Raw genomic sequence first — 19,413 nt, 5'->3', positions numbered from 1 at the left:
TTCCAGGTTGTAGAGAACAAAGCTATGGCATATACCTTCAAATGATAGGAATTTTGATTTATAAGAATAAATGGAGGACTTCCCTTGTGGTGCAGTGGTTAAGAATCCACCTGCCAATGCAGTGGTCATGGCTTCGTGCCCTTGTCCAGGAAGATCCCACATGCCGCAGAGCAACTAAGCCTGGTAGCCGCAACTACTGAGCCTGTGTGCTGCAACTACTGAAGGCTGTGAGCCTTCTTGTTGTTGTCCGTGCTCTGCAACAAGAGAAGCTACCACAATGAGAAGCCCATGCACTGCAACAAAGAGTAGCCCCCGCTGGCCGCAACTAAAGAAAGCCTGTGCCCAGAAACGAAGACCCAACGCACAAAAAAATAATTAATTAATTATTAATTCAAAAGAAGAATAAATGGAGACATAAGGAAGCATGAAAAACTAATTAGCAGTTGTATAATTAAACTTCCTGGTAATTGGACTGTCATTAGAATTTCACTAGCACATCATAATTTTATTCTCTGAGAACGGCTCATAATTGCTCTACTCTAGTGCACTGGTACCCACCTGGTCACATTCCATACCTTCTAAAAGATTTCCTCCGTTGGAAGACCTAAAGGTATTAAATCCTGTCAAAGAGATGCTGATAACCAGAGATATAGGACATCACCGTATATGTTTTTTTTTTTCTTTTTTTTTGTAGCTTGTGCTCTTCTATCCTACAAATCTTTGAGGTATCATTATTTCTATCTCAGTGTACTGCTATACTGTCAATTCTCACCCCTTTGTAACTCCTTTGTGCCTATGACTCATTAAAAGTCTGATTTGATTCATTAGTCACTAAGCAATATCAAATGCTTATTATATATTATTAGTGGTTTTAAATTTTTAGAGATAATCTCTAAGTTAGGCAAGTTAATAATATTTTCCTTATTTTAGAGATGATAAAAGTGAAATGCGGAGAAGTTAAATAACTTGCCCAAGATCACATAGCTAGTAAGTAATGAAGACCGCCTAGAACTTAAACACTACTCGATATTATTTTTCACAATCTACCCCATTGACCCCTGGGCAAATGAGAAATGGCGGTCTGGCTTCGGTGTTAATTTCCGACTCCATTAGTGCATCATCCTATGCATAGCATGGAAACTTCTTATGAAGTAAAGACAGGATATTTGTCTCAGAAGATTTACTATACTAGAATGATCCAATTACTGTATGTTGTCCAGGTTCAACATCAGACATATCAACTGTTTCTCTGTCTCTGTATTTTTGTCTCTCCCCCTCTCTTCTTCCTTCCCTCCCTCCCTTCCGGATCCGTAACTTTGTCTCTTATTTTAACGCTCTTTGCAGCTACATCCCCACTATAAATACGCATATATTATTTAAGTAAATGCATATTTTATAGTATAATAAAGACAGATAATGACAATTACCTGCCCTTTTAAGTTTGAAGAATATTGACACCAAAGGAAATAATTTAAATTTGTGAACTTGCCATTATAATATAATGATGGTACCAATATAGAGTCCAGTACTACACTGTAATTGAGAATCATAAAACTCTATAGGAATATTATATTGCAAACAGCTCTAAATTTAAAAAAAAAGTAAATTAGAAGAATTTTTGGATTTTTAGAAGACAGACAAAAAATAACTTGTTCACACTTTACGTGAACATATATTACTTAGGTTATTTTCCATTTGCCACTTTTTAAAAATCCAAACCATTGCTGTACAAATGTGTGAATTGATAGCTAGTATTTAATATTAAAAAGATCTGTAATTTGTCACATTGGGCTATTATTTATACATATATTTGTGTTGCACCATGTCATAAACCAACAAGATTTTCTCCAGTTTGACACATCAGAAATGCAATTTAATTCTGTCAGAAGAAGTACAGGGAAGGAATAGCTATTTTTTGTTTCACAGCATGAACAATACAGAAGTTGCTTTTTTAGTTAAGTCAAATAATTTTATTAACTGACAGCATGAAATGTTGGGAAAAAAATAACAGTGACAAATTACTTTACTCTTCCAATATCCTATGCTATATGCTTGGAATCTTCAATGAGATTTTTTTTCAGAGTAAAACAGTTTATGCTTTTACAGAGAAAACAAAATTAGCAGATTTACAAGTGTCAATACTGTCTCAAATGTTCTATCACCTCACTGAATTAAGACATTAATAATTACGTAGTAAGTAGCATTATTATGATTATTATTTTTTAAAAATACTAAAATATGTATCATAAATTCCAGTTTCTGGGTTTTGAGGTCAAAATAGTTTTTACTGAAGTCTTGCCATTACTTCTGTACTAGTCAAGCTGATCTTGGTAAGCCATTTGCTGGAGCTTTTAGAGGTAGAGGTGAAACATCAAAGGAAACCCCTTCTGTGCATAATCACAGTTTACGCTTTGATTCCAACACTGGGACAGATATTTTGAGAGGTCTTTATTTCTTCCAAGTCACTGACCTTTGATATCGATTTAGGTGAACTAAATACGTGCTATCATGATATAGCAGTTTCCCTGTTTCACTTCTGTATCTGCACAGAATGCCTTCTTTTTTAACAGTTTAAAATTTAACATAGTTCCTGGCATATAGTTGGCATTCAATATATACTTGCAAATAAGTACTTTAAATATTTTGTTGATCTAACTAAATTCTAACTCTGCAATGGCTGGTCATCTGCTCATATTGATTTATTATTAATATGATTTATTATTAAAAGTTTAAGGGGAAACTTTTACAAGATGAGACTTGAATTAACCCATTGATTCTATAACGGAAATCTTTTTCAAATTTTTTTTTTGTTTTGCTTTATTCTAGGAGGATGGAAAGATGAAAAGGGATGCAAATTTACTAACTGGTTTATGGGGTTCCAGAGAGTAGTCATTACTTTATATATGCTATTTCATTTATCTCATATGGTTCTAAAAGAACCTGAAGAATTAAATTATTTGTCCTTTTCTGAAAAATTAAATTAACCAACATAGCTTAAACAGAGAGGCAGTCTATTGCATGCTAAATGCACAGAGACTTTGGACTCAGCAATTATTATTTAAGATGCCAGCCCCCAAATCTACAAACCGGCCTTGGGTAAGTTATCTGTCTGAACTTGATTTTCATTTCTATGAAATGAGAATAATAGTAATCAAGGTTTAAGGTTGTTGTGAGAATTAAATGAGATTAGTCATAGGAAAAGTTTATCACAGTGCTTGTTACATATCTGTTCAACATTTGGTAGAGAAAGAGAGATTAAATAATTTGTGAAGACCAGAAAGTCTGCAGTGAGAGAAGGAAATTTCATAATTGGATGAATCTTTCAATTAATTCTATGAAATCTACACTGGCTTTACATTCTAGAAAGTAAGAACTTTTAAGTAATCCCAGGTTTGCTAATTATCTATTGCCTTTTATTATTTTCCAAATAAATCTCTAGTTGTTTTCATTAATCATAAAAAAAAATAGTAACCAAGTTTGTGAGAGTGTTATCTCAGTATGTAAATGGAAATTTAAAAGACTTACAACTCTTTGTGCACCTTTTGAGACATGGTAGTTCACAAAGAAGATCTTTAAGAGTATACTAAAAGGTTATTTGGACAAGTAACTATATAACAGTTAGTAGAGTAGTTGTAAAGAGATACAAGTAGGTGTAGTTCAGCTGGAGAGATGGTGGTTTTAAGGGTATTTTGAGACAGGCCAACAGTTTTCACTAGCTGAGTTGATGTCTCTAAGTATGCTTTATGTCTTAACTGTTATGTCTGCCTGCCATTCCTATTAAAGTTCTCAAAACTGATTTCTCTTTCAACAATATTTGTACAAAAAACAGCCAAATACACTGATGATTGTTTGTGACCCACTACAGTGCAAATGCAAAATGAACTCACTAAAGGACCCAAAATCAGATATCTAAGGACTAGGGAAAAAAAGTCTACAGTGTGTTTCAATAGAACACAAAGTTTACATTGTGAATACAGTGTCCCAGATACCAACAATACTTCAAGCAAACATAAAAGCAAAAGTCTCTTGGATTCTAGACAGAGGAGTTGGGGCTGTCATTTTTCATGTAACATGCCATTCCAGTTATTTATACACCGAGCTCCCAGCCTGACACCCACCTTTCTAAATCCTGCTGTGTATCACTAGGTCGGGGGTGTGCAAACTCTATTTTTCCGGTTCATTTGCCGAGCGACTTCCTGTTGGGTGCCTCCAATGGGTAGGCACTGTTTGAAGATAAGATTATGGAGAAACGAGAGAAATCCCTACCTCTGAATGCAACAGCTAGCATTTTCTGGGAGTGATTGTGCGAGTGACTGAAATAGCAGTGGGGCAAGATGATTCCTGAATTGAGCAGTCCAGGGAGAAGTAATATTTGCTGTTCTTGTTGTGAATCCAGAAGGGAGTGCAAGAGCATTTCCAATCATGTTTTAGGAAGTGTGAGTGCATGAGCTCCAGCCTGGGGTATTAATATCGTGGGTACTCTGGTATCACCTTTTTTTTTCTTCATGTTTCTAACGTGGATTCTTTTTGTGTTTGCACCTCTAGCATTTCTAGCCCATCTACGTTCTTTGAAGGCAATTTCCTATAGTAAAGGTCCAGTGTTTGAAATATTTGGAATGCTTTCAATTTTCTTTATCTGACTGGTATGCATGATTCAGATTCTCAAAATTCACATGGAAGAGATAGTTTCATTTCTAATTTATTTTGGATTTTAATAATTCTGATCCTAAAATACATATTTTCTTCAAAGTGATTTCAGTGACATGCACTTTTTTGCTGCTTCTAATGACTGTTATCCATACATACCTACTATTATAATATATGTAAACCAATTATTAGATCATGGTGCTAATGAGACTTATTTAAACTCTAGCCCTTCATTTTACAAGATGAAATACTGGGTCTTCATGCCAAACATAATTTCCCAAGATTGATATGTAATCTAACAGTCACCGAAGTAGAGAAATAGAACATTTGGCATTTTCATTTTGAATCATGAATATACATTTGCTTAGGGATCGCTAACAAGTGTGCCTTTTTTTCCCCATGGAACTTATGATTACGTGCATCTCCAAGCTGGATGCTAAATAGTATGTCTTACCTAATCGGTTAAGAACAAAAGTTCTGGCACCTAAATGGTTATTTTGCAACCTGGATCCACCAGTCATTGCCACTGTGACTGAATCTAATGAACTCCTCCGTATGTCAGTTCCCAATCTGTGAGACAGGGAAACTAGCCTCAATGGATGGTTGTAATGATTAAATGAGAAAATCTGTGGCACCTGGAACAGGGCTTGACCCCTATTAAGCCCTTTATCATTATTAGTTGATATTATTATCATTTTCTCTAAAAATGGCAGAGAACTGTTTCAAATAAACACCATGGGAGGAAATTTTTCATGGATTTTCCTTCTCAAATAGCATATAATTTACTGAAAATAATTTGAAGGTTCAAAGTATAGATTAATATTTCTGCAATTTAAAATGTCACTAAAAGTGCATTTACAGTAATTGTTTGAAACATAATTGACAAATGCTACCATATATAATTTATTTTTGATTGCATAAGTATTAAGTGCTTTTCTGATTATTTGAGGCACAATATATCAGGTTGAAAGTTTACTAAAATAATTCAAAGCTTTCTGTAATATTAATTTACTGAGCTTCATCTATGTAACATCATAGGCTAGGACCTATGATTAAAAAAATGAATAGGAATTGGGGATACGGTCCATTTCTTCTCTGAAATCACTATATGCATGGGCTGGACAGAAATACAGAGAAATAATTAAAACACTGTGTGATAAACACTATACCAGAAATGTGCTAAAAACCCCATGTAAATGTAAAACAAGAAAAAAACAAACTTGACGATAACAATTATATCTGATATGAAAAAGGGAGGCTTCAATAAAGTGGTAAATCTGAGTCCATAAGTGTGAAAGAGAAATAGAATTTTAGGTAAGGATTGATGTAGGAAATGTACAAAAGTATTCAAAAAATGGCACTTTTTAAATAGTTCTTAAGCAATGCATTAGGATGCAGAGGTGAAAATGATGAGACCTTAGGTATGACTTTTAAAAAAGTGAAAGAGAGAAGAAAGAAGTGAGGGAGAAAGAGGTAATTGTGTTCCATTTTGTCAAATTTTAACAATTTTTTACCTCATCTTACGCTCTAAAACTTTTCTTTGTTGAATATTCTTTATTAATCTGTCAGAAAAAAAATGAATACTTAAAGGCTTGGTAAATAAAATCATATTATTTTTTCATTCATATCTCTAGATTTTAGTCATCATGTAAGTTTATTTAAAATTCATGTATTAAATAAATGTGCATTGTATTATTATATATTCTGCGAGTTAGTCTGTAAATTCACATCTAACGTAATTATGAGAGCTGCAGTTACATGAATTCAATTACCCTCAAGTGAGAAGCCATTTGGTAACATTTTTTTTTTTTTTTTTTCCGGTATGCGGGCCTCTCACTGCTGTGGCCTCTCCCGTCGCGGAGCACAAGCTCCGGACGCGCAGGCCCAGTGGCCATGGCTCACAGGCCCAGCCGCTCCGTGGCATGTGGGATCCCCCAGGACCGGGGCACGAACCCACGTCCCCTGCATCGGCAGGCGGACTCTCAACCACTGAGCCACCAGGGAAGCCCTTGGTAACATTTTATATGGTCTTTACCTTTAATTTTGTATGTGGAACTTAGCAGAACTCTTGGACTTTGAACTTAGTTGAGTTAAAAGCAATGGCTTCCTGCTTCAGAATTTGTTATTAGTTTTGCACAGTCATGCTATTAGTGAACAACTCCAAACTACTCTTAAACAGAGATCCCTCCCCAGAGCCTACTCTGAAGTATATGATCACTACTCACTCTCCTGACAAAGTTAACTTATAGTTAACTTATAGCTGTGTAACTCCCTGCCTTGTCTTTTTGAGATGAGAGTTCCATGGTGTGATGAAAAACACTCTTGTCTCTCCTAACCAAAGAGAAGCAAATCTATTGCCTGGACAAGAATAGTGCAGAGAATGTGCCTCAGAGGGATCACTGAAACTATCCAGAAAACGATATTCAGGATCATTACAGATCTCAGTAAGCATTTTTCATATCTTTACTTGAAAGGAGCATAAAATAGAATTTGAAAGCACATGGTGGGAACTGAAATTATTTACTCTAATGCAGATCATTATTTACCTAAAAAGAAATACTTCACATAGTTATTTAATTTCAAATCTCATAAAACATCTGTGTTACTTGCATCATTTGCTTATCCAAGCACCAACTCCAGATTGGATCCCCAATCAGCTAGCTCTCTGCAGAAAGGAACCTACTAACAATTCATCAGGCCAGAATTCCAAGTTGGAAAGCAATGGTAAAAAAAAATACATACTTTTCTAATACAGAGCCCTGGAGTATAGATAGAATTTGCCCTTTGACTGATTCACTAACTGCTGAAAACGTTAAATGGTGTTTCTTCATCTTCTTGTTCCCCTCCAGTTCACTCCCTATATTTTATTCAAAAAGATTTTTCTAGGAGTCAATTCTAAGAACTTTTCATGAAAATTGCTAGAATAGTCATTGTCAGAAATCTGACCTCCCTGAAAACCACCTCCTCCCTTATAACCAACTATAATGAACCAAAGCAAACCTAAAATACCTCAAACTATAATACAAATGACCTATACAGTATGATTTTGAACAGTTGGGAAGAGAAGAACTGGAGTTAGCATATAAACCCTGTTTGAGAGCACAGCATGTGCGCTGGCAAGTAGGTGGAACAATTTCTGAAAGCATCACTATAATATAGTCCAATATTTACAGGTCCACATTCTGAAAACTTTTGATACATCTGTCTTTTAAAATTCAGAATATCTCCAATTTAAATAAGCAAAAACTTAATATACAGTCTGTTCTATAACATTCCCAGCAGGATTTAGGGTAACAACTGTAGGAAAAATGCAAACAATATAAATAGCCTCATGTAAATTCAAGTTTATATCAGATATGTAAATGAATTACCCCCAAGAAATCATTCTTAAGATATTGGTGGATTTCAGAAATGCAAATAAGGGACTGTGGACCCATAATAAAAAGAAGTGAAGTTCTGGAAAGAGTATTGGAACAATTGAGAATATCCATTTCCAAGCCTTTCTACCTCAGTAGATGAGCAATAACATCAAAACTGAAGAAAACACCTTGCCCTTGCATCCACATATTGAATATTTTTGCATAAACATCTCATTCTACCAGGAAGTCTAAAGGGCTGAGATAAGAGTAGTAATTGAAAGCCACTAGACAGTCAGGGAAAACAGAACCTTTGTAGGGAAAATTAACCATATTAATCTGTAACTTAACCAACTGTAACTTGACCATCAGAGGTAATACAAACTGAGGGTTTCATTCTAATGCAGTAATACAAACTGAGGGTTTCATTCTAATGCAGTATTTCCTCTTTGAGACTCGGCTCGCTCAGAACTGTGGGAGCAAACGAATCTGAAATCTGAGCAGTACACATGCATCAGGAAGGGTATATTCCTCAGGACTCATGAACACTTGTTCTTCATGACATTTAGATTCTCCGTTCTTTCACAAAAATAAATTCAAGTGGTTACATTCAACTATTTAAATTTAAAAGCAGACTTGACAAATGTGTTGGAAAAATGATAGGTTGATGGTTTTCTTTTCTTTCCTGGCCATAGTAAGGGGAAACTTTTGTTCACAAAGTCAGATATGCAACTATTGAATTATTTATGAATCAGTTTTGCTATCATTTCGAGCTCCTGATCTGCAGTTTTGCTGGACATATAACCCCAGTCAAATTGAGGCCTCCCTCCCATGAGGTAGGTTTGCATCTAAGTTTGGAGTGGGGGATGGTGTTTGAGTGGTGTCATGGTTTCAAAGGAGCTCAGGTCTTTTCCTTGCTGTCATATGATGACAGAGGTTCCTACTGGGCACCCGTCACTCACCTGGTCCTAAGTTAGTGGTCCTCAAAGTTGACTGCATACCTGCTCTTCATTCTTGTTTCATGGATCCTACAGGTCTGAGAACTATTATATTTTTGTGTTACGTTCTGGTACACTACAGTAGTCCGACTGTAGCCCCTGTGAATTTTGAGAATAAAACTTCCCAGAGGCTTTTTGAGGCCTTTGCTGCTTATATATACCAAGCATCATTTCATTTTTGAATAAAATGAAAAATCCCAACTTTGATAAATCCCAACTTTCTACTTGGAAAATCTATCATATTCTTCCTGCCTTCAGATATGGTTCACCAAAGGTAATTCTGGGATGTTTGCCAAATCCCAGGCCTTTCATAGGCTGTAGAGTATAGAGTTCCTGCCCTCAACTTTCATCATTTCCCTTCCATCAATTCCTCAACTCTCCAAAGCAGAGATTATCCTGTTTTGTTGTGGGGGGAGAAGATGGGAAAAACTCTGCTTGTTTTTCAAGATTTTGAACTTTACATCAACCAATGGCCTAGGTTTTCTAATCATAAAAGTCAGAGAAAGACTTTTCTGTTCTATTCTTTATGATACAATATCCCTTAAATCTTGGCATAGAAAAACCTATTTGCTGGAATAAGTTTAAGAGAAAAATGTTTTGCTGAAGAGGAAAAATAACAACAATTTGTAGAGCAAAAATCATCTGTTTATAATGGCAATGCTTTGCATAAGAGTCATATACAAAACTGGGGAAGTATAAAGGAAAAGATAAATAAGCTGACCCATGATAACCTGAAAAATTATATGTAAAAATACAAATTCATAGTAAATTGAGAAACTGGAAAAAATGTTTCTTTTCACATTTGAAAAGAAAGTTATTCATATTTCATTGAATATGGCATACAAAGTTAATATTCAGTGTGAACATTTTGCTTACAAATATATCAAGAAAAGAAACAAAAAGCAATTGGAAAATGGAGTGAAAGATATAAACATTCAATTCAAAAAAATAAAAGAAAATCTCAATAAACATATTGAGTGTGTTTGAGTAATCATCAAGCTTAACTTAAAAATAGATAACCTTGGGCTTCCCTGGTGGCACAGTGGTCGAGAGTCCGCCTGCCGATGCAGGGGACACAGGTTCGTGCCCCGGTCTGGGAGGATCCCACATGCCGCGGAGCGGCTGGACCCGTGAGCCATGGCTGCTGGGCCTGTGCTCCGCAGCGGGAGAGGCCACAGCAGTGAGAGGCCCGCGTACCAAAAAAGAAAAAAAAAAAAAAAAAAAGATAACCTTTATTTACTTATCAGTTTGGCAAAGACTGAAATAACTATATAGCTGAGAAAGTCAAGGGTGTGGGAAAACAGACCCACTCATACAGTTCTGAATATATATGAAAAGCATAATACTATTTTTGAGAATAATTCAATAATATATTAAAACATTATATATGCATGCATTGTTCCATAAATTTGACTTTAGTCATATGATATTATCTAATCTATTAACGTATAGTTGTTCAATCTATGTATATAGATCACATGGTTAAAATTATCTAAATTATCTACAATACAGAGTTTACTAAATGAATTCTGATAATTTTATAAAATGAAAGACGTCTACCATTAAAATTTGTGATATAGATCTACGTATGTGTGTATACGTTCATACATATGTATGTAATAATCTCAAGATAAAATATTAAGCAATTAAACAAGGCTATTTGTAGCGTATGATCATGCTAATGAAAATGTGTTCGTTCAACAAATATTTTTTCAGTACTACAGTGTAGTAGAGCCTGTGTTAGGAACTGGGCAGAAAATAGTGGACACAGTAATTGTAATCTTTTCCTTATGCCATTCACAGTTTAGTGGAGGAGAAAGGAAATCATTAATAGTCACAGAACCTCTATCATGGCTTCTCCTTATTTCACTTCCATCTAATTTAATTCAGCCAGCCTCTATATTTTATACATTCATTCAATAAATATTCTTCTAGGCACTGAAATTAGAGCTGTGGATGAAATTTACATGGCATTCCTCTTGGGTATAAGTAAAAATATAATAAAGGTCCATTTGAGATTGACATCATAAAATTATGGATGCCACATATCCATTCATTTCCTTTCCTTCTAGCACATCTTATTCCTTATTGCATACGTGTATGAAATAGCTCCTCACAAGAAAGACCAAAATTCATGGACTTTAAAAACTTTCAATTCATGGACTTTAAAAACTTTTGCATCATCACAGTTTAGGTTCAGATCACTTTCCCAGAATAAACATTCTCTATGATCTTTTCCTGGTTGAATAATCAGGGTTATTTAACATTTTTCATTACCACAAACTCTTGACTTTTCCAGTTTGAATTTTTGCAAATTTCAATGTATTTCCCATTTTCTGTATGTCTTAGTCTATGTGATCAATGTTCTTACTGCCTGGAATGACTACCCCCCACTATAGATCCTCAAATGCAATCCAGTCTTAAATGTCTAGCTCTTATGTTACTTTATCTCCTAAGTCTCAAGTTTCCCACGAATGGAATCGCAAACCTCCACTGAATCCTCACTGAATTTGGCCAGCTCTGCTCTTGTTCTCCTGTGATTTTTTCCTCATTTTATTATGGAGCTTGTATACACACACACACACACCCCTACGTGTATTTGTACATACATACACATATAATATCCTTTTTAAAACTATAATCTGCTTGAGGAGATTTATGTTTTAATTAATTTTTGAGTTGTTCAAAGCAGTTACTGCAGAAATGTAGCATAATATCAAATACAACAAAAATGTATTGAGTGTCTAATACATGCCAGGCATTATTCTAAGCACTGCATGTATATTGATTCACACAGTAATTCCAAATGATGTGTTGTTATTGTATCATTTGAGACTATTAATCTTAATCACTCAAGATACATATTTTGAATAGGTTTATTGAAAACAGCAGTACACATAGGGAAGAACACTTGCTTTTACTTCAGTTCTCTAAAGCAGAAGTCGTGTAATATTTTCCTCACAATGACCATCATTAGTGATGATTAGCCATTAGAGGATTGTACACAAATAAAATCGGCCTCAGGTAAGCCTACTCCCCAGGGCCCTGGCTCTATCCTTTTCAAACTCTTTTTGGTTCCTGAACATGCTAACATGTCATACTATTTATTTGAACATCCAAATCTGAAACAACTGAAATAATCTAAGGATTAAACTATCAAAATCTGTTTTTGTTTTGCCTCAGAAATATTTCCCATGATTCCCATGGTTCTAAATTCCCATGATTCTAAATCTATAGTTTTAGTACTGCTATACTCTCTGTTCCTCAGAAAACATTATTTTTCTTATTTTTTCTCCTTTTTTATTAAATTCAGACTTTAACTGCATTTTCTTGATTGTTTTCCCACAATGCCACCTTTTGCGGTTCCTTCAGGGCTCATAACGAAAACCTCAGGTCAAGTAGGTGACGACTCTCTGTGTTCTAAGCATTAGACGATTGAGGTTGTGATTGCTCATTACCGTAAATGGTAATGGGAGACGGGTCTTCAGGGATCAGAAGATCTATTAGTCGCATAATGAAGCAGGGCTAGAGAATGGCTTTTCTTCTGCGGGCTCTGGCAGTGTGTGAAGCACTGTTGCCAAGCTCGTTTGCAGGCTCTCTTGGGCATAACTGCTCCCTTTCTTTCACTGATCCACCGTATTTACTGTATTATTCTTACCTAACATAATCCTCTCCTTATTTACTGTGGGAAAATGATTTGCCACATAATTCCCTGGCCTTTTTTTTTGTTGTTGTGAAACAGCAACTGCAAGTGCTCCTTGAGAGCTTTAAAACCATCAAGCAGTGTCACAGCTAAAGGTAGCATGATAAAGACTCAGCCTTTACTGTTTTAGCTTTCTCTCATTTTAACTTGGTTTTGCTTTGCAAACCACTCTTTTTTTTTTTATAAAGTGAAACATGCTGGGGGAAATACAGGGTGAAATGTTAAGAGCAGCTGGATCTTTGCCCCACCTGTGATTGGAGAAGGGAAGGAAAGGGAGCAATTCCCTACTCTAACCCCTGGTCACTGTAATCCTCGCTGCCTGTGCTTTTCAACCACTTCTTTGGGCCATTGGATGAACATTAGTTAAAATCTCAGTGACTTTCCACTGTCGAAGGAAACACATTTTTCGAGTGGTACTAATGTTGCTTATTTCAACCAGTTTTTCCTTTTCCTGAACTTCGTGATTATAATATAAAAATTGCTCTCTCTCTTTTTCTTTCAGAAAACAGTATATCTTTCTCACCTTTACACATTCTTAATATAAAATGCACAGTAAGCCTGAAAATGGAGGCTAGTGTCATACTGTGGAGTTTCCTGAAAACCCATAGTGAGGAGTTCTCGCCTAATCCTACGGGTGATGACAGCACAGTTAAAGGTTTATTTGTTTACTAAATCTCCACTCAAATGCAATATGCCAATAATTTTAATCCTGTGATACAGGAAGCATTCTTTATTGTCTATTCGAATACATCTCTTTATTTTCAATTATTTTCAGTGGCAGAACTTTAAGACCTATCATTTACATTTGACAGGTGGTGAGTGCTCAGTTGAAGGAGGATGGGGTAAATTGAATTGTATTTTTACTTGTAGAGTAATTAAGGACATACTTTGAATGGAGCTCACTTTTATAAAACCAAATCCACCACAGTGCATAGCATGGCTTGGGCTTGGGAGTTAGTAACAATACATAACTGAAGAATCACTTAGAAGCTTATTTTTATAGCCTTTGGGTAATGACTGCACAGATGAGATTTCATAAGGTCAGGAACTACTGGGCAATAGTAACAAAAAGGGGGAGTGGCATACACTGGCTTTATGCTGGTAGAATCTATAAAATTTAGTAAATCACTGCTTTGGAAGAAAAGAAGTAGGAGTAAAATATTTTAGTCTTGGTTGAGCAGGATAAGTGCAAAAAACTGAATTTCAAGAGATACGGGTGGGTGCCGAAGGAATAGCTTAATGGAAGAAAGGAAACTGAATTTTATATTTTGAAAATCTAGGTATTATTCTCAGTTATGATCATAACTAGGAATGTGATATTGAGCAAATCTCTTAACTTTTAGGTGCTTTATTTCTCATCTACAAGAGAAAAAAAATAATGAAGACTCTATCTTCAAGGGTCTCTCCAGTTCAAGTATCAAAATGCCTCTGTGATTTTGGCAGGAACACCTGAGCTATTAAAAGCAGGGACAGAGAGTGAGTGTGAAGGAGTGAAAGAGATTTTCATATTCAAAAGGAGGTTTTATACTAGTTTGCTTTTCTTTGAAGTGAAGGGAAAAAAATAACGTATACACTAGAGAAGAGAGGATAATTTTTAGAACTTGACCCTAAAGGACATGAGTAAGGAAAGTATTAACAGAACAGACAGATGTATAGTTTTGAATTGGCCAGAAAAAAGGAAGAGAGTAACACAGTTATGTTTTATGTATACATAAACAGACTTTATTAAAATATAATATACAAATTATATGTTGTATATGATAAGCTAACAATATTTATATATAAAGTAACACATATGTATGAAAAAAATTATAAGGAAGTTATAAGAGAAACAAATTGAGGACTGTTTTCTCAGTTTCTCAGAAAGGTTGAAAATTAGCCTGCTATTGAGTGAGAAGGCCAGAAGTAGAGTAAAGGTCATAGTGAATATAACCATGTTTAGATAGAGTTTGCATGAGAAAAGAGGGGATTGAGCAAGCCAAAATTAAATGCTTAGAAAGAAATAGAGATCCCATTTGAAGACAGGTAACATGAAATTTAGTGATATGAGTCAGCACATTTTCTCTAAAAATTTCTCAGCTTCCACTCTCCTGCATTTGAAGATAATAGAGAATATGTGCTTCGACTGGTTGAGAATATTACCTTGGAGAGAAAATTGCATGAAGTCACTTTGGTGGGTGATATTTTAGGTCAGAGCACTGAGATGAGACCAAGAACTTGAAGGGAATTTCCAGTGAGACTAAAGAGTAGGTTTAAAGGAACTGCAGGAAGTTGGTACATGTTTCAGGTTTCAAGATTAAGAAAATAGTACAAACTGGAGTGATGACAAGGTGTAAGATATAGTCACATCAGGGTAGATGGTGGGAATATGAGGTAGAGGCCCCTGAACCAGAGCAGGTAAAGGACTTCTGAGTCAGGGCTTTTTTAAGGACACAAATATAGCTGTTAACATATCTGGTTTTCTTAGAGCAATACACAGAATGTTATATACTATAGGCTGATAGTATAGTTTTCAAAATATAAAGAAAACATCCAGGAGATTAAAATTTTAAAAATCCAAAGACTTATTATTATCATCCATATACCCTTGAAATATGTGCCGATGTCCAGTGGAGAAAATGGAAGATACGCACACATCGAATAAATATATAGTTATACACAACAATGAAGATTTTGAAAGATGCGAAACATGAAAATCTGAGAGAAAAACACAATTAGCTGATGTAGAAATGGGTTTATGACACATATTAAGAAAAAAAATCCCTCTGAAGAACTGGCAATTTTGATCTAAAACCAGACAAATATTTAGGAATTAATGAGATGAAAGCTCAGAGAAAGAGTTCCTGGAAGCGAATGCAAGAAAACCAAGAACTGTAGGATAGCTTGCATCATTCCCTTTGGGCTGGAGTGGCACTCTAAATAAAACTGAATGATAACTGGCCCTTTAGATCCCAATAAATATGAAAGTAAATTCTAACTCTATATAGTGAATAATGTACCTATCAGAATAGGCAAAGTCATTTCTTCTTCTCTGTATTTTCAATAACTATAGACCAGGAGGGTTATTAACATGTTTTCAATTTACATGATGTAAGAATGAAAAAACATTGATATAGATGTTTGTTAGTAGAGAAATAGGAGGAAAATATATCAGTAACGAAAGTACATGCAATTACCTTTTTTCCTAAAAGCTTTAAATAGTCTTCATTTAAAGGGGAAAACTAGAACCAGGATGTTTAACAGAAGCTGGGTGTTAAACTGCCTTCCTAAGTACCAGATTACAAATCGTGTCTAATTTCATTTTCCTTCACTGGTGGGATTTGCCTTTTTTCCAACTTTGTACCCTCCATTACTATCAGCTCTGACACTCCATTCTGGCATATAAATGACCTGAGATATCAGAAGTGGAAGCACTCATTCAAGTTCAATGACACTGGAACTGAACTGGGACTGGGCAGAGTTTGGGGTCCCAGTCCAGCAGTACTCAGAATGGATGGTCAATGCATGACACACGTTCGTACTTTTCATGAGCTGGTGCTGATAATGGATGGTCTTTGTTCAGATGCGGCTTGTGAGTTTCCTCAGTACTTCTCTTGGAAGCTTGATCTCTCTCATATCTAACTCCCCTCCATAGTAAATATTACCAAAAGCAATGTATAAATAAACATTTTTACCAAAGTTGGAAGTTGGGGGCCATGATCCTGGATACAAATGCAATTTGTTAAGTACCTTTTTAGCACTAGTGTTGATTAAAGCATTGATTACAGTACTCTGGTGGATAAAAGATGAGTAAATTTCAAGGCATTTTTAAAAAAAATATTTTGAGGAAAATGGAGATAAACAGTTGAACGCAAGCTGGATTGGGACGTTTCAAGAAATGGTTACAGGGAATTCCCTCGTGGTTCAGTGGTTAGGGCTCGGCACTCTCACTGCAGAAGGCCTGGCTGGGTTCAATCCCTGGTCAGAGAACTAAGATCCCATAAGCCACGCAGCGCGGCAAAAAAAAAGAAAAAAGAAAAAGAAATGGTTACAAACTGAGCATAATGAAAGATCATAGAGGGAAATTTCACAGAGAAGTCTTACCAGAAAGATATTTGAGATGGACCTTGGAAAGTTGGAATACTTTCATGTGATGGAGTTGGGGATTAGGGACGTTATAGGTAAATGTAATAACCTGAAATAAAGATTAAAGAATAAAACTCAAGGCCTTTTGTACTATTGATTTATTCCTCTGGAGAGCATAGGGCTATGAATTTAAATTTGGTAACCATTTATATGAGAATGCTAGTTGAAATTAAAGAAATGAATAAAATTCCATTTAAAAAATATAGAGATGAAAGTAAAAAGTTCAGAATATAAGTAAACCTCATCAGCAACCAACAAACCCCTTTGATTTTTCCTCCCAGTCACTTTCCACACATTCTTTCCTATACTTCAAACACCATAGTTCTGTAGTTTTTGAACCTCATACTTTCTTTGTACCATGAAATGTATGTATTCTTTTGTGCTCAGTTTCTTTTGTGCAATACTGGGTTTAAATGAATAATCCATATTTTTGCATGGTGACATGTAGTATTCTTTTTTAGTATTTAAAAAATACCACTGAATAAAAGGCAGTAATAAATGTTCTTTTCTTGTACCCAAATTACGGGAAAAGTGTTTACTATTTAGTATAATGTAAGCTTCAGGGTTATTAGAGATATCCATCAAGTGAAGAACGTTTCCTTCTGTTTGTACTTTGCTGAAAGGTTTTCTAAAAATGGACTTGAATTTCATACTTTCTCCGTATCTTTTGATGTAAGCATATGTTTTTCCTTTCTCTCTGCTAAATTGGAGTATTAATTAATCCTTGAACGTTAAACCAACCTTGAAATCTCTTTTATATATTGTTGAATTCAAAATGCTAATTTAATATTCAGAACTCTTGTCATTATTTATGAGCCATATTGGTCTTTCGTTTTCTCTTTCTTTCTCTCTCTTTTTACATTTTATCTATTGTAGGTATTTATATATGTATTTATGCATTTTTTTCTTCCAGTGTTATTGAGTATAATTGACACTGTATAAGTTTAAGGTGCACAGCATAATGACTTGACTTACACACATCATGAAATGATGATCACAGAAAGTTTAATGAACATTCCATTGTCTCACATAGTTACAAAATGAAAGAAAAAGACAAATATGTATTTCCCTTGTGATGGGAACTCTTAGGATTTACTCTCTTAACAGTTTTCATCTGTAACATGCTGCAGTGTTAATTGTATTAATCACGTTATACATTGCACCCCTACTACTGGAAGTTTGTACATTTTGACCGGCTTCATCCAATTCTCCCTCCCGCTTCCCTCTGCCTCTGGTAAGCACAAACCTGATTTCACTTTCTTTACTGGTTATATCCTTGCCACAGTTTTAGGGTCATAGTCTTGTTGGCCTCATGTAACGCATGGGGATGTGTTTTCTATTTTCTGAAAAAAAAAAAAAAATTGAGGAATGAGAATCTCATGCAAATTTATTCTTTATCTTTTTATTTTTGGTCAGATGGTTGTTTACTTTTATTCTATTTTTAAAAGATTTATGTAGGCATAATTGACATACAATAAGCTTACAATAAACTGCATATACTTAAATCATACAAGTTAAGTCTTTACACATGTAAAAACATATTATACCTACTTAGTGAACAAATCCATCACCCTCAAATGTTTCTTCAGGGCCCTCTTTTTTTTTTTTTTTTTTTTTTTGCGGTACGCAGGCCTCTCACTGTTGTGACCTCTCCCGTTGCGGAGCCCAGGCTCCGGACGCGCAGGCTCAGCGGCCATGGCTCATGGGCCCAGCCGCTCCGCGGCATGTGGGATCCTCCCAGACCGGGGCACGAACCCGCGTCCCCTGCATCGGCAGGCGGGCTCTCAACCACTGCGCCACCAGGGAAGCCCAGGGCCCTCTTTAATCCCATCCTTCTGATGTTCCGGCTCTTCCATCCTCAGGAAAGTATTGGTCTAATCTTTTTTTCAGCTATAGATTTATTTGCATTTTATAGAATTTTATATAAATGGAATCATTTAGTATATGGACTTTTTTTGCGAGGGGGCTGTTTGGCTACACTTTCTCAGAAGAATTCCTTCAGATTATCCAATGTGGTTGCATGCATGTATCAGGAGTTTTTCCTTTATTGCTAAGTACTATTCCATCGTATAGATATATGTCAATATTTGTTTCATCATTTACCTGTTGATAGACATTTGGGTTGTTTCCAGTTTTGAGCTATTCGCAAATGTCAGTTATGAAGATAGGTGTGAGAGTCTTTGAACGACCATATATTCTTTTTTTCTCTTGGGTTAATACCTAAGAGTGGAATAGTTAGTTTCAATGTTTGAAGAGATTGACAGCTATTTTCCAAAATGGTTATAAGATTTTATATTCCTACCTCCAGTGTATGAGGGTTCCATTTATTCCAGACTTTCACCAGCACATGGTAGAATCAGTCTTTTAGTTGCGAAGCATGTAGTTTTCTCATTGTGGCTTTGTGTTTCCCTAAACTCATGATTTTGAGCAGCTTTTCATGTGTGTCATTTATATATTTTGTGGTGACATTTCTGTTCAATTTATTTTGCATTGGGTTTTTTAAATTTCTTATTGACTTATAAGAGTCCTTTATCAGAATTATGGCTTAAAATTTTGTCTCTATGGCTTGTCTTTTCATTTTCTT

The sequence above is a fragment of the Orcinus orca genome, chromosome 4 (genome assembly GCF_937001465.1).
Source record: "Orcinus orca chromosome 4, mOrcOrc1.1, whole genome shotgun sequence".
Classification (NCBI taxonomy): Eukaryota; Metazoa; Chordata; class Mammalia; order Artiodactyla; family Delphinidae; genus Orcinus; species Orcinus orca.
Note: the sequence above shows the minus strand (reverse complement) of the source record.